At 48.0% G+C, this 13,831-nt stretch overlaps 1 pseudogene; it reads right to left on the bottom strand.

The window, feature by feature from the left end:
* LOC136060164 (olfactory receptor 14C36-like) overlaps positions 1–13,138 on the bottom strand; it is a 55,541-nt pseudogene extending 42,403 nt beyond the window's left edge.
* Between the last annotated feature and the right edge of the window lie 693 nt (positions 13,139–13,831).

Raw genomic sequence — 13,831 nt, 5'->3', positions numbered from 1 at the left:
TACTTATTTATTTTTATGTATTTATTTCACGAAATATATTTTAAATTATTTTTATTTCATGACAGTTTATAAATTATATATTTTTAATTATTTTTCTTTTTTTTGCAGTAATTTTATTCCTGTTTAATTATTTATATATTTTCCACAATTTAAATGATTTCTTTCCATTTTCAAATCTATTTTCACGAAAACTTTTTAAAAAGAAAACTTATGTATTCTCACCTTTTATTATTTTTTTCATTTTAAAAATTATTTATTTCCCAAAAAATATTTTTTTTTCATTTTTTTATTCGTTTGTTTCACAAAAATATTTAATTTTTTTAAGTTATTTTTTATTTCTTTTCCATCTGTTGAAATTATCTTTTTCATATTTGTCTCTCGAAAGTAAATTTTTTTATTACAAAAATATAACATCGTTCGATTATTTTCTTTTTCCTATCGATATATATTTTAACTATTTATGTAACTGCGATCGCGCCCCCTGCCCCCCATCCTTCTCCCCGCCCACCGCTGCAGCGCCTTCCACGAGGGCGGGCTGGCTGGCGGGCCGCGGGCAGACGGGTAGACCTGTCGGCCCGCTCGCTTCCCCCTCCCAGTCCCCTCGGCCCCGTGTTTTTTTTTTCATTTATTTATCCGTGATTGTTTTTATTTTTACTTCTTAATTATTTTCGTCCGGCCGAAGATTCCTTCTTCAGCGGGGTAGACGTGATGAGGCGGCCATGCTGGGATCGGTGTCTCTCTCCCTCTGCCTCCCTCCCTCCCACCCTTAACACCCCCACCCCCCTCCTCCAACCTTACCTCCCACAGATCCACCCCGCCCGACGTCTGTGTCATGTTTTTACCGAACTTTTTATTACTTTTATTTTAAGTGCTTTTGTGTTTTTTTTGGGGGGAAGGGGTTGGTGGTGGTGGTGAAAAGCGGTTTGTTTGGTTTTTTTTTTTAATTAAAATGAATAATTATTGAATTAATTTTTGAATAATGAATGCTTTCTTTGGGTTTTTGTCTTAAGATAAAAATACGCTTTAATCTTTTTAATTTGTTTTCCTCGTATTTACCTTTATTTTTTTGTTTTTTCAATTTCTGGTCATTTTTTTTTTTCAATGGGGGGGGAGTGGTTGGTCAGGAGGGCTGTCTCTTTATTTTTATATAACTCATATACGTATGTAGGTATGTACGTACGTTTGTATTGTGCACCTAAACCACGTTTCTTTTTTTTTTTTTTCTCCCAGTCACAACGCTCCAGCCAGACTCGGCAGCCAGCTTTCCCTGAACCTCCACCCCAGATCCTCCGGCCAATTGCTTTTGATTTTTTCCTCCCCCATAACATTCCTCCCTCCCTTCCTTCCTTCCCTGAGATCAATCACCTTGTCAGCTGCCAGTCTGTCCTTCCTTCTGCTCACCAGGACTTAGCTCCCTTGAGCAAGCCGTGGGGTTTTTCCACCTTGCTCCCCATCCCCCTCACTGTGGACCCGCCTTGGCCTGGTGTCCTTCCTTTGGGCTGCCCTTCCTTTGGTTGTTTTGGGGATGTTGTTTTTTTTATTCTTTTTTGTAAGGCAGTGGGGTGGGGCAGAGATGCAGGGCAGAGGGGCAAGGCAGATAACACCATCAGCCCGATGGCTGCCCCATGGGGTTTGTCAGTGCCCCACTGTTTCCCCCATAGATTCAGTGCAGGGTCCCACATCAGCCCTGTATCACCTGTGCCCCATACTTGAACCAGGGCTCCTGCTTGGAAAGCTGTCAGCGGGCACGCCAAGGTTTTGCCCCATCAGGCGCTTTTCCACCCGCTCCTCCCCAAGCCCATGCGGTGGCCCCCCTTTCAAGCACGTACGGCTTTGCCTCAGCCCATCCACCTGCTCTGCCCGGGTCCGTCCGTAGCGCCCTTCAGCTCAAGGGGGGGGGGGGTGTGACGCGGGTCTGTCATGGCACAGCAGCAGCAGCTTTACCCGCAGAAGGGCATTCACCGGGCCCCTCTCGCTCTCTGAGCTTAGGTCTCAAGTCCTGGATGTTTAATTGCATCGAGAGTCACCCGGGCACCTGGAAAAAGGAAACGAGAGAGCAAGAGGAGACACAAAGAAAGAAACAAACCAGCGGAGGAGGGACACTGAGACTTCAGAGAATGTCTCCCACTGGATGAGGCCGCCAAGATTCTCGTCCTCCTCACCTGTGCCCCACAGCCGCCCCGTAGCTGGACCAGATCCTTCCCAACATCTACCCCACAGATGCCCCACACATCCCTATAGAGATCTCCCCCACAAAAAATAACCATTCCACGGATACCTCATTAAGACCCCATAGTGCCCCATCCAAAACCCTAGAGCCCCATAAGGACACACTGGGACCCAGAGTCCCACAGACACCCTATAGAGCCTTACAGAGACCCCTTAGTGCCCCATGGAGAGCAACAGGGACCCCATAGTGACCAAAGGAGAGCCACAGGGACCCCACTGTGCCCCACAGGGACCCTAGAGATTACACTGTTCCCCACAGAGCCCCATAGGGACCCCATAAAGAGAACATTCTACCCCATAGTGCCCCACAGAGACTCGGTAGAGCCTTAGAGACCACTAAGTGCCCCACAGAGATCCACAGGAACCCCGTTGTGCCCACACAGCGACCCGCACTTTCCCATAGAGACCCATAGGGATCCTTTTGGGGGCGGGAGAGGGGCTGCACGTCTGCACGCCCATAGCGCCTCGCTTTCCCGATTTTCCGTTTTTTCCCGCTCGCGGCGCCGACCCATCTCCCCGGCCGCCCGGTTCTTCCGGGAGGTCGAGGTCCCGCCCCGTCAGGTGCTTTTCCGCCCGCTCCTCCCCGAGCCCGTGCGGCGGCCCGCGGTGGCCGTGACCGACCCAGAGCTCCCGCCGCTTGGCCCCTTTCAAGCGCGTACGATTTACCTCGGCCCGTCCGCCCGCTCTGCCCGGGTCCCTCCGCAGCACCCGCTGCGAGCCCGGTGCGGCTTAGGTCTCAAATACCCGACCCAGGACCGCGTCGGGAGTCAAAGGAAACAAACGGGAGAGCGATGCCGACACGCAACGGGCGCGCTGCCGCCCGACCGCGCCACGCTACCGCCGAGAACATGGCGGACGGTCACTTCCGGTTCGGGCTCGGGAATGTCGGGAGGGCTCCGCCCGGCCCCTACGGCTCCGCCCGACTCGCGCAGTGGCGGCCAGAGGGCGCTGCCGGCGGGGGCTCGCGATCTCCGGCCAGGTCTACCCGGAGCACACCCGAAATCTCATCGGCGGTGGTTCCCGTGCGAGCGCACGGGATCTCCGACCGGGACGGCCCGGCCCCGCAGCGAGCCCCGCGTCCCGTACGGCGTCTGCCAGAGTTCGCTCCCGGTGCGGCTGGCGTTCCCCGGGCCAGGTCTGCCCGGCTCGGACGGAGTCGAGCGCTCCGCGGCGGCTTGGAGATGGCGCTGCCGGGTGGCTTGCTGTCTCCGGCTGTGTGCCCGTCTCGGGCGAACCTCTCGCGCTTCCCGAACGGCGGCGGCGAGAGCTCGCTGCCCGTTGCATCTCGAAATGCCGGCCAGGTCTACCCAGCTAATGCCGTCTCGCGAGTCTCGAACGTTGGCGTCCAGTGCTCGATGCTGGTGCCGCTTGTGAACGCCGGCCACGTCTTCCCGGCTACAGCCGATCCGGTCGCTCGTTGCCAGCGGCGGCGGACGAGGGTGGCAGCCAAGCGCCGTGCCATCCGCGACCACGTCTACCCGGTTTCGACGTAGTAGGGTGTGCCAAACCGAAGCGCCTAGAGGGCGCTTCAGGGGCATCGTGCAATGTCCGGCCACGTCTTCCCTGCTCCGACGGAGGTGAGCGATCCGAGCCGGCGTCTAGAGGGCGCTGCTAGGGCGGCTTGCCATCGCTTGCCACGTCTACCCGGTTCCGACGGAGTCGAGCGCTCCGCGGATCAGTCTGATCCATGGAGCTTGGTCTCTATATGATAAACTAAAAACACTGATGGACTTACCTACCTGGCTTTCGTACACAATGTGGCATTCACTTCCGGAGGGTTTAACTCCAGATGGAGTTGCTAACTCTATGGAACTGGTGATTTTTAAACAGACTGCTGGCCTCTCATTTGAATTCATTATGCATTTTCTGGATGCTCATCCAGTGCTCATAATGATTGTGGTGTCAGTCTCCCTGAACGTACTCTTCATCAGTATCTGTATTTATAATACTTTGAGAAAGCCTTCCCCAGAGCCAGAGAATACTGACTGGCAGGGAGTTTGGAGGGACTTAAGAGAGACTTCAGAAAATGGGCATCACCGGTGTCATGGAACTTTTCTCCTGAACACCTGCAAGATCCTGAGAACTTATGCGGATATTTGAGACAGGGATGTTGCGGCTCAAACAGATCTGAGGAGGCCCAAAGTATTTGGGGTCTGGCTTATGCTTACCGGGCCTTATTCAATACTATCCCAGAGAGGCATCAAGTTTTTGAAATAGAGCGAGAGAGTCTCCGAGCTGAAAGGGACAATCTCCCGATCCAGAAAGAGAGTCATTTAGCTGACAATCAGACTCTCCAGTCCAATCTAGACTCCCTCCTGACCAAGTGAGTTGCCCTCCAGTCTCAACAAGAAGCTCTCCAATCCAACATGGACATCCTCCAACCTGAAAGAGACGCCCTCCAGTCCAAGCGAGACATCCTCCTGTCTTCATGGTACTCCTTCAGAACTGAGCCAGGTACCTACTGTGAAAGACAGAAACTGTTTTTCTTTGTCTCAAAGTTTGCTTCGTAAGGCCTTTTCTGGTGACAAGACTCTGACTGATAACTGCCGGTTATCTGGATGGGTGTTATGGTGCCATTGTCTCTGCTTATGGTTGTAAAGATAATCAGAAATAGGTGCAAATAGTCTTTTCCGTGGGGGTACGGCTTGGAGAAGCTGACCACCACAAAGACAATGCTCCTGCATGGCAATGAAGGTGACATCTGCTGCTGGCTTATCTGTAGGGCCAGATATGTCGCACAAATAAACGCCTGAGAAATGAGGGATAAAAGGCCTTCACTGAACTAAGGATTTTGGGAGGGAGAAGAACTTTCAGAAATGAACTTTGGAGAAGAACTCCCAAAGTAAAAATCTTTGAGGAGAACTCCCAAAGAGACTTAGGATGGACCCTGAGGCCTGCTTGCTGCCATCTCCCATCCCCCGTGGTGACCGGACAAGTTCCTGAGATCAACGGACCTACCACGAACCTCGCTGGATCCATGGTGGTGATTATATCTCTCTTGCTTTCTGCCAAGTCTTCTTGCTTTTCATCTCTTTTCTATTGCCCACGTTCCCTTCCCCATATCCCTAAGCAACTAGTATTTGTAATAAACTGGTTGGGCTAACATTTGATCTGTTGTGTCTTAATCTCGCCATCGGTTATACATATACATATACATATAAAGAACCTCCTCTCCCTCCTTTATATTGGAGCGTGACATTTTTAATGGCGTAGTCGGCAGGATACCCGGATGTGAGAGTGTTGCCCTTCCAGGTACAGTTGATGTGTGTACCTTCTGGAGTTGCCCGGAGTGATATTTTTGATAATCTAGATGTGAGTGCCTCTCCAGAAAGAATCACTCCGCATACTGAGTTTTAAGTGTGAAATTTGAACCTTTTTTCCTGTGTGTGCCTCCTGGAGTTGTAAGGAGTGATAATTGTGATAATTTAGACGTGAGCACTTCTCCAGGAAGAATCACTCCGCATATTGAAACTTAACTGTGTCTTTAGAACTGTTTATGTGTATGCCTCTTGGGAAGTAATTTTGAGTCCCGTTCATAGGTTCATAGGTTCATAGGTTCATAGGTTCATAAGGTTGGAAGGGACCTACAAGATCATCTAGTCCAACCATCCTCCTATCACTGTCCCTACCCAAGTACTAAATCAAATCCCTTAGCACCTCATCTAAACGCTTCTTGAACAGCACTAGGGATGGTGCCTCAACCACCTCCCTAGGCAGGCCATTCCAGTGCCTGACCACTCTTTCAGAAAAAAAATGTTTCCTCAGGTCTAATCTAAATCTTCCCCGGTGCAACTTCTGGCCATTCCCTCTTGTCCTGTCATTATTTATCAGGGAGAAGAGGCCCACCCTCTCCTCACCACAACCCCCCTTCAGGAAGTGGTAGAGTGCAATAAGGTCTCCTCTGAGCCTCCTCTTCTCCAGACTAAACAATCCCAGCTGCCTCAGCCGCTCCTCATAAGACTTGTGCTCCAGACCCCTCCCCAGTTTGGTTGCCCTTCTCTGATCACGCTCCAGGGCCTCAATGTGCTTCTTGTAGTGAGGGGCCCAAAACTGAACACAGTACTCGAGGTGCAGCCGCACCAGAGCTGAGTACAGGGGGATGATCACCTCCCTACTCCTGCTGGCTACACTATTTCTAATAAAGGCCAGGATGCTGTTGGCCTTCTTGGCCACTTGGGCACACTGCCGGCTCATGTTGAGCCAAGCATCAACCAACACCCCCAGGTCCTTTTCCTCTCTACATTCTTCAAGCCATTCTGCCCCAAGCCTATAGCATTGCATGGGGTTATTGTGGCCAAAGTGCAGGACCTGGCACTTGCTCTCATTGAACCTCATCCCATTGAGCTCAGCCCAGCTGTTCAGCCTATCCAAATCCCTCTGAAAGGCCTCCCTACCCTCAGGTAGTTTGACACATCCTCCCAACTTGGTGTCATCTTCAAACTTACTGAGGGTACACTCAATCCCCTCGTCTAGGTTATCAATAAAGATATTAAACAAGATGGGCCCCAAAACTGACCCTTGGGGGACACCACTTGTAACAGTACGCCAGCTGGACTTAACTCCATTAACCACTACCCTCTGGGCACAGCCCTCCAGCCAGTTCTCCACCCAGAGAAGAGTGAACCACTTGGGCACACTGCCGGCTCATGTTAAGCCGAGCATCAACCAACACTGCCAGGTCCTTTTCCTCTCTACATTCTTCAAGCCATTCTGCCCCAAGCCTATAGCATTGCATGGGGTTATTGTGGCCAAAGTGCAGGACCCGGCACTTGGTCTTATTGAACCTCATCCCAAAGATGAAGATTACTGTGCATTCTCGAAATGTAAGGGTTCTTCATAACTTAGGTGTGGGGTTTGACTTTTTTTTTTTTTTCTCTGTGGCTTCACAGGGAAGTGAGAAGCGATTTACGTATTTGCATTTTCTTTGATCTTCTTTGACTTTTGCATACTCCTCTCAGTAAACAGAGGAGTGATTTGAGCAATTGCATTTGTTTGACTCAAAGTTTTGGATACTGTTCCCTCTCTCTTTCTCCGTGTAGATCTTTCTGCACATTGAAAAATGAGTGACAGTGTAGTCACAATGAAAGGTGAAGATTTGTTATTTGACCTTTTAGAAAAGCACGGTGCCAAACCCTCGTTAACAGGGGTAGAGTGGGCATGGCAGAACTGGCATAACTTGCAGAGTGTTTCAGACTGTATTAATGTTCTGCAAAAGAACGCTCGTACCCGAGCTGGGAAAGGGAAGGCATTTATTTGTGCGGTATTGGGTTCAGCTCTGGTTGCAGCCATAGAATTCCACGACCAGCAGCTTAAAGCAGAGAGCCAAGCTTTACAAGCACTGCAGGAATCAGTTAGTCAGGAGCTGATAAAATCTCTGCAAAATCAAATTGCAAACCTAGAGAAGCAGTTAGAAAGGGAAAAACATAATTCTGATCTGTTGCAAATGGTCTTAAGGGAAGTGTTAACGGGTAAGGATGCTAGTGATACTAGTGCACCTCAAGAGAAAACTTATCCAAGGGAAGAATTGCAAGGTTTAAAGGCAAATATTGACAAATTAGAAGCTCCCCCAGCTCAGTTGCATCCTTTAATAAAAACTGAGTATTCATACGATAATGGTAAGGATTTAGATCCTCAAATGAACATTAAAGAAACCCCTTTCTCTGCTATTGAGCTAGCAAAATTGAAAAGAGATTTTGGCCGCTCTCCTAAAGAATCAGAAACAGAGTGCGTATGGAGGGTCAGCCTCACGGGTGGAGACCAGATACTTTTAACCGAAAAAGAGGCTGAAAGCTATTGGGGACCAGGAGTATTTTTAACTACTGGTAACAATTGTGCTCCCTGGTCCCTAACACAGAGAGTTGCCTATTGGGCAGGTGGTCTTAACCCTTTAGAAAGAGGAGACCCCCTTGCCATTACTGGGACAGTTGATCAGTTAGTGGAAAGTGTTCAAAAGGCTGCTTGTCTGCAAATGATGTATGATAGACAGCTGCAGCCCCACCATAAATCACCTATGATGATGCCTGTTGATCCTGAGAGGATGACTCCTTTAATTAGGGGGCTTCCTGAATCATTAAAACCTATAGGTATACAACTACAAGGAAAAATACAGGCTATGCCTCAGGGAGAAAGAATTCAGGCAGCTTCAGAAGGTGCTGCAACCCCTAATCGTCTGCAGTCAGGATGCAAAGTATGGACGTGGGGGGAGGTTGTCCAAGAATTAATTAACTATGGGAGAAAATATGGACCAGTGACTTCTTCCAACAGTAAATTTGAGATAAAGGCAGTGAGGAGTGCACTGGCCAATTCGACCCCTCCCCTATCTAACCGGGACCCCCACAGATCTAAAAGGTTCTCATTTTCAGTGAAACCAAGTGGGCGAAATATAAATCATAAACGTAATAGTTTTTGGATGCTGGGCCGGCAGAAGGGCATTCCGCGAGAGCTAATGGATGGATTGCCTACAGACAGATTAGAGAAGTTAGTTAATGGCTGGCCAAAACAAAAGCCCGAAAGAAGTGACACTCCACCTCGAAGTGTCCCCAACTTTGGAGTCAGTATGGGCACTAGGACCGCAGGAAAACTAATGCTCTCACCCCTCTCAAGTGAGTAGGGGGGAGGAGGGTGGATGTACATTAGAAAACTTACAACAAAAGGAAACGACCTGTTAAATACGCTTAGAAGGCTAAGGATGCCTGGGAAAAGAATACCAAAGTACCACTCACAGAATTATTCCCTCATTTTAACCATATTAACAAGCCCCAAAAGGGCAAGACGATGTCCTCTTTTGTTTTACAGAAGACGCCCGCTGGACCTCGACTGAACACAGAAAGGCAGACAGCTGACTTTAATCATTTGTGTTTTGGGACAAATGCTGAAGATTTGATCGTACTAGAATGCTGACTATACCTCTTGATTACACTGTATTACATTGTATTTGGGTTGCATAGTATCGTGTTTCAGGTTGTTGTGGGTGTGGGTGTTGTCTTTAGGTGCGTCACACTTGGGTTTGAGTTTTCACAGGTTTTGCTGGCTTACTGGCTACTCCCTGCACAGTAATGCCATTCCTTTTGATCCCTTCTTCCACCTCTTTTTATCAAACTGATTATGATTTGCATGTAACTCTGCTATGGTGTTTCCAACTTCCTGATAAATTTGGAAATGAACCAAGGGACCCATCTAATGTCGGTCAGATGTGGCCACAAAAAGAAACCCATTATGATGTTTATTGTAACACCAGTCCAGGAGTTCCATCCAAAACATGGTTGTTGGAAAGTGTTTATGTTTTGTTAAGTAAGGTGTATGTTTCTGTGATGTTTCTGTGTGTGTTTCTCTAATGTTTTATATTATGGGATATCCTAAACACACTATCCCGTGAAAGTTCTATGGACAATAACAATACTTGAACTTGCAAAACTGGTATATATCTTTCTCAGCATTTCAGTCACTTTTGAGATGCTTAAATGACAATTCTGTTCATATTTAACCTTGAAGCAACATGCAGTATTGCAGTGTGGTGAAGTTATACCTTCACTCAGCCTATTAGAAAACATGTTTGTTCCATCTATGATCTTTGAAAACATTACATGGCAAATCCACGTATTGTTGAATTAGACTAGATATGCTTTCTGAGAAATAAAATCACCAATGCAACAAGTACTGATAATGGCATTGCAAAACCAGTTAGTGCTTGGTATGTTGTTAAGGAATAGGTTGTTTGTGGCAAAGAGAATAACTCTAGTTGTTGTCTAAAATCGATGGAAATGGTAAAGCTGTTTAACAAATTGCCCAGGGTATATGGAAAATTGCCCATGTTGCTGTCCAAACTTGGAAAGGCCTGGACTCGAATCGTTTTTATTTTCCCTGGCCTCCGGGTGGCTCATAGGTGAAATGTATTCTATTTTAACTATTGTGTGTTGTTGCAAACCTTCTGTCTATTCCTTGAATGATTCCTTGTTATATTCAACTTATTCAGTATCTTCAATGCACATTGTAACTGCTTCAACTAATGATGGACAAATCCAACAGATCAGAGTAACATTTGTAACTAAGCCCGAGAAATCTGTTACAGCAATTTTGTAACATTTAATTCCTCCTTACTCCCCCCACAACTCTTTTTCCTTCTGCTTGTTTTTTTTTTTTTTTTTCTTTCCCTCAACACCCTGGACAGATGTTTGCGCATAAGTTTCAAGCAATCTTTGAGCCACGGGTGGTGTGAAAGACAGAAACTGTTTTTCTTTGTCTCAAAGTTTGTTTCGTAAGGCCTTTTCTGGTGACAAGACTCTGACTGATAACTGCCGGTTATCTGGATGGGTGTTATGGTGCCATTGTCTCTGCTTATGGTTGTAAAGATAATCAGAAATAGGTGCAAATAGTCTTTTCCGTGGGGGTACGGCTTGGAGAAGCTGACCACCACAAAGACAATGCTCCTGCATGGCAATGAAGGTGACATCTGCTGCTGGCTTATCTGTAGGGCCAGATATGTCACACAAATAAACGCCTGAGAAATGAGGGATAAAAGGCCTTCACTGAACTAAGGATTTTGGGAGGGAGAAGAACTTTCAGAAATGAACTTTGGAGAAGAACTCCCAAAGTAAAAATCTTTGAGGAGAACTCCCAAAGAGACTTAGGATGGACCCTGAGGCCTGCTTGCTGCCATCTCCCATCCCCCGTGGTGACCGGACAAGTTCCTGAGATCAACGGACCTACCACGAACCTCGCTGGATCCATGGTGGTGATTATATCTCTCTTGCTTTCTGCCAAGTCTTCTTGCTTTTCATCTCTTTTCTATTGCCCACGTTCCCTTCCCCATATCCCTAAGCAACTAGTATTTGTAATAAACTGGTTGGGCTAACATTTGATCTGTTGTGTCTTAATCTCGCCATCGGGTATACATATACATATAAAGAACCTCCTCTCCCTCCTTTATATTGGAGTGTGACACCTACCAGCCACAATAGCCCCTGCCACCCAGCCAGGGGGCAGAAACGCGCTTCTCGGTGGTGAGAAATCACAGCGCGTTTTAAAAATGCCGGCCACGTCTACCCGGCTACATCCGTCGCTCGCTTCCCTAATGGCGGCGGGAAGAGGTCGCTGCACATTGCGTCTCGAAATGCCGGCCAGGTCTACACAACAGCCGTCTCGCGCGTCTCGAACGGTGGCGTCCGTGTCTCGATGCTGGTGCCGCTAGGGAACGCCGGAAACGTCTTCCCGGCTACGGACGACTCGGTCTCTCGTCGCGAGCGGCGGCGGCCAAAGACGGAGGTGGCAGCCGGGGCGCCGTGCGATCTTCGGCCACGTCTACCCGGTTTCGACGGAGCTGAGCGTGCTAAGCTGAGGCGCCTAGAGGGCGCCCCAGGGTCGTCGTGCAATGTTCAGCCACGTCTACCCTACTCCGACAGAGCTGAGCGATCCGAGGAGGCGTCAAGAGGGCGCTGCTGGGGAGGCTTGCGGTCTGCGGTGACGTCTACCCGGTTTCGACAGAGATTAAATGGGAGTATTCTTGGCCGTCCTAAGCGAAACCAGAGCAACCCAAGAAAAAGTTTCAGGATGAGCACAATTGGATTCCTTTTGATGAACTAATATATTGGTCCGTAGGCTAAAACGTGCATCCCTTTTGCTAATCCAGCCTGTATCACCACAGTGCCTGCTGGCATCTCATTTCTCTACAGATACAGAGATAAGAACAGAGGCTGCGTGAGAGTCAGCACTGACCCAGAATTCATATGGGCTTCAGGAGATAGAGAGCAGCGTGATGCCTCAGTAGAAGCAGACAGAATCCAAACGCATGTTTAGGAACATAATAACCAATAATATAAATTGTGCACTCACACATATATATGAACAGAAAAAAAAGTATCAATTAATAGAAATAAATAAGCATTTTAAAGGTGAAAATGCGTAATATGAGCCTCCTACAGGAACAACAGTGAGTCAGTTGTAGAGAAAGATGAGAAGTTAATCCCTGCTGAAATGTGTCCTTGCCATCATTTTCCCCACTGCATCCTTGAGTTCCTGGTTCCTCATGATGTAGATGAGGGGGTTCAGTGTTGGAGGCGCTACTGAGTACAAAAATGACACCACCAGGTTCAGGGATGGGGAGAACAGGGAAGGGGGATTCAGGTAGGCAAAGAAGTCCGTGCCCACACAGGGAAACCACGGCCAGGTGAGGGAGGCACATGGAGAAGGCTTTTTGCCGGCCTTGCTTAGAGGGCATCCTCAGCGCGGCCCTGAAAATGTGCACGTAGGACAGCACTATGAATACAAAGCACCCAAATATGGCAAGAACACTTACCACAGTAAATCCAGTTTCCCTGAGGTAGTCTGATTGCGAGCATGAGAGCTTGAGGATCTGTGGAATTTCACACACACACAAAAAAAAAAAAAAAAAAAGGTCCAGAACATTGCCCAGGCAAAGTGGTATAGAAAATGTATTGGCAGTGTGCAGCTGGGAAAAGAAAAACCCAGTGCCTCAGGCAGCTTCAGCCATGGTGGCACAAGCTCTGCTGCCCAGGAGGGTCCTGTAGTGCAGGGGCTTGCAGATGGCAACAAAGCGGTCATAGGCCATGACTGTGAGAAGGGAATACTGTGCTGAAAACAAAAAAAAAAAGAAAAATATCTGTGCAGCACATCCTGCGTAGGAGATGGCCCTGGTGTCCCAGAGGGCATTGGTCATGGATTTGGGCAGAGTGGTGGAGATGCAGCCCAGGTCGAGGAGGGCTAGGTTGAGGAGGAAGAAGTCCATGGGGGTGTGCAGGCGCTGGTCGCAGGCTACGGCTGTGCTGATGAGGCCGTTGCCCAGGAGGGCAGCCAGGTAGATGCCCAGGAAGAGCCAGAAGTGCAGGAGCTGCAGCTGCCGCATGTCTGTCAACACCAGCAGGAGGAACTCGCTGATGGAGCTGCTGTTGGGCATCTGCTCTGCTGTTCCTGGGCGTGGAGTTGCTGTTAGGAGTTCAGAAGATAATGACAAATCAAGACCATCCTCAGAGACAGTCAGTTTCCACATCCCATACCTTTACCCCGTCTACTCTCAGAGCTCTCAATCCAAACTGTGCAATTAGGTTTGCCTTTGATAAAGTGTCCTGTTGGCAGGGTGTTGCAAACTAGGTTTGCAGCAGTTGTCCCAGGGTTAACCCAGAGTGTCGTGGGGAAGCATACACATGTTCAATGTGAACAAGCTTCGATTTATTGTTGGTTACATATCTGCTTATATAGTTATTCGGTTGCTAAAATTAGGTTAATAGCACACAATCTTTTAGCTACGCGATTGGTTAAAGCAAGCTTACATAAAAGCTATAGTGATTGATAGCCACACAGTTTACATATTGTTTAGTAGTTCCCAGAATATCTAAATTTCTTAGATTAGGTTATCATAACATTCAGTTCTATCACAACATTCAGTTCTTCAGATAACGTCTAGTTCTATTGAAACCAGATCCAGTTGTTCTGGTCCAGTCGTCTTAATTTCTGTTATTAAGTATGGTTTCCCGCAAACTTTGCACGCAACATTGCTCTATAACTAAAAGCATTATTCTTACTCAGGCTCCGTATCCTAAGACCATTGTTCTTACCGAGATTTATTACATCCCTGACATTTCCCCTGTTT

Source organism: Cyrtonyx montezumae, unplaced genomic scaffold, assembly GCF_038088225.1.
Source record: "Cyrtonyx montezumae isolate F1298 unplaced genomic scaffold, pur_monq_1.0 scaffold_9, whole genome shotgun sequence".
Taxonomy (NCBI): Eukaryota; Metazoa; Chordata; class Aves; order Galliformes; family Odontophoridae; genus Cyrtonyx; species Cyrtonyx montezumae.
This window is presented reverse-complemented; position numbering and strand designations above follow the sequence as displayed.